Below are 2,902 nucleotides of genomic sequence, written 5' to 3' on the forward strand. Positions count from 1 at the left end.
ATGAATTGAAGTTTTAAAAAACATTTAAACTAGGCAGTTTTCTAATCTCTGAGGGAATCTTGTTCCACAGAACAGATCCTCTGTAGTGTACGCTCCTTTTTGCAGACTCAGTTTTGGGTCTGGGGACATAATAATTTAACTCAGAATTTCTAAGATTGCGTGAATGTACATTTGAGGTGTTGGTAAAGATCCGCCTCAGATACGATGGGGAAAGCGTCTTGAACAGGATGTCTTTTTAGACCCCAAGCCTGTGATCCGAAAATTATAGGTATAAAAACTTACCTTCTCGAAAAGTTTCAACCTGGAAAAGGCTCCCTAAAATTCTTGGTGGCCTTTTTTAGGGTCAAAATCCGTTAAAAATGGGTAATTATACCATTTTGTAGATGTTCGAAAATCCTAGGAGAGGCAGGCAAGCAAGAAATTTTACAACAAATGCTCCGAAAATTCTAGATCTCAAATCGTCTCCCGAACAGATGTTTTCCCGAAAATTGCCGTTGGGTGCCTCTGGAATAACAGTCGGCTACACAAACAGATTTTGTGGGCGCCCTGTGATGTTATATGGTGCCCGTTGACAGCCGATATGATAATCATAGCGTTACTCATTAGCATCTCACTGGTGTTCATTTATTTTCTTCATACAACTGTATCCTGTAAACCGAGCCGTGAATTGGCGCATATTTTGGTGGCCTTCGATCATTTGTACTGAACTTACGATGTCATCTTTGGTCATTTTATATCGGTTACTTTTCCTGCAAATTGTTTTCTTTGACACGGCCGTTAAAGAAGGTAAGTTTATCATGTAATATTTAAAGACGCTGGCATAGAAATCTATCAGACGTATTATGGATAGAGCGCTTTCACTCACGTGGCCAGCATCTATGGAAATTTATTGAAACATAAGAAAGCGTTTGCATAAGAAAAGAGTTCAACTCGCACAGTATTTCTTTGGGACACCAACGTGGCCGCCGTTTTAATTTATTGTTTTGGGATACCAATATGGCCGCCGTGACGTCAAGTGAAGACACTCTGTTATTAGCGCTAATCGACACTTTGAGAAACATTCTGACGTTCTGTATAAACCCCTAAAAGCAGTTCTGGCTAGACAAATTAAAATCTTTTGTACTATCAAATGTGATAGTTTTTTTTTTCGGTGAGCTCAGTTTTTGCTAGTGAAGATCAACTGAAAGGGGTCGCTTTCATGTGTCATTTTGCAACACCTACGGAAAGAGATCAATTGAATGATTCCAATTCTTGCACGCGTTTATCAAACGGCAACTGAAATGATTTATTAACTGAATGATTCTCTAAAAGGGCGCAAGCAATTTAACTAACTGAATAAAAAATAACACCTACACTCACATATTCATAAGTAAGATGATTATGTTGTGAAGTATTTTGAAAGTTATTTTTAAGACAGATCTATCTTATCTTTTAAGTTTAGATTTTGTTTCATTAAGTCTTGTTTTTGTCTACGTACTGTTTTCCTGTTTTGATCTTTTGTTTTCACTTGTACTTGAATTTATGCTTAGCTCGCGATTTGCTTAAAGCCATATTAAGAATATTATTCGCTTGGCATTGTCAGATGTTAGTTTTTTACAGGTAGTCGTGTTTGTGGTGTTTAAGCTGACCTTGGTTCTTTGGTACTTGTCAATTGCCGCTGTACGTAGACTAATCTATGCCTAACAATAGCAAACCTATTGCAATGTTAGCGATAAGATATACAATAGAAACTCTTCCGGTCAGCTAACCCAAACATGTCCAGCTTTGGCTATAAAAACCGCTACTATACCTAAACTAAAAAAAAAGTAGAGAGAAGAGTAGAAAAGTAGAAAAGAGTTAGAAGAGTAGGAAGATTAAGATTGTTAGCAGAAGTCAAAGAAGAATAAAGGCCAAGATGTAAATCAGATTCCTGGTACCTCATCGTGTAGCGAGCGAGTTGCTCGAACACACCCCCGACAATTGATATAAGGCCTGTGGTCGCTAATACTCAAAATCGATATCGAACCTTCCCAGAATCAGTTTTAATCAGATCAAATCACGCTAAGTTTCACATTTACTGAAGACCAATTATTTGTCTGACGCAATTTACAGTCAAAACAGGTCAAGCGTTCCCGTCGCTGGCAAACTTATGAATTCATTAATGGAAAAATGATTTCGTTTGTTTATTCAATAAAATTCATAAAATAAATAATCCAACAGTCAAATTGGACCTCGATTCAATAATTTAAATGTGAATTTGGTTTATGGACAAAATCTACCTGTTCTTGATTCTTTTCTGTTGAGTTCAATCGTATTTGCTTCCCTTTTCCTGCCGTTTACGATTGCGTTTTTCCTTGCTTTTAGTCAAAATAACACCCAGAAGAGACAGACCGCAAACGCAAAGAAACTGACAAAGGCCGGGAAATCGAAATCCACCAATCACCGCACATACACTGACCTCTCTTTGACTATCGTTTTTTCTAAGAGGTCAGGTCCGTTGCACTGATTACTGGAAGCAAAATAGTGGTAGTCTTTAAACTAGAGCCTAAATAAGCTAAGAAATATTTCAAGACAAGTAAATTTTGATTGCTTTGAGGTGGCTCGACTGGATTTTTTTGGGGGGGATACCTCCAACGTTTGAGCATTAACTACGTCGGCATGAGTAAAGATATGGAAAAAAGGTTACCACAACTGTATTATATTAAGATGAAAATTTGTTATGATCTGGGTTTTAATGCAATCGGAGTCGCCATGGCAACGTAATGACGCCATTACGCTTTTTATTTATCTTTGTGTTTTTCTATACCAGAAGTTTTTTGAAGAAATCGCTTAAGGAGTATGTACCTGCCATAATTGTCTCAATTATGGCAAAGTTTAAACAAATTCTATGAGAGTGTTTTCGAAATATTTTGACACGCAGTTT

This window comes from Porites lutea, chromosome 10 (genome assembly GCF_958299795.1).
Source record: "Porites lutea chromosome 10, jaPorLute2.1, whole genome shotgun sequence".
Taxonomy (NCBI): Eukaryota; Metazoa; Cnidaria; class Anthozoa; order Scleractinia; family Poritidae; genus Porites; species Porites lutea.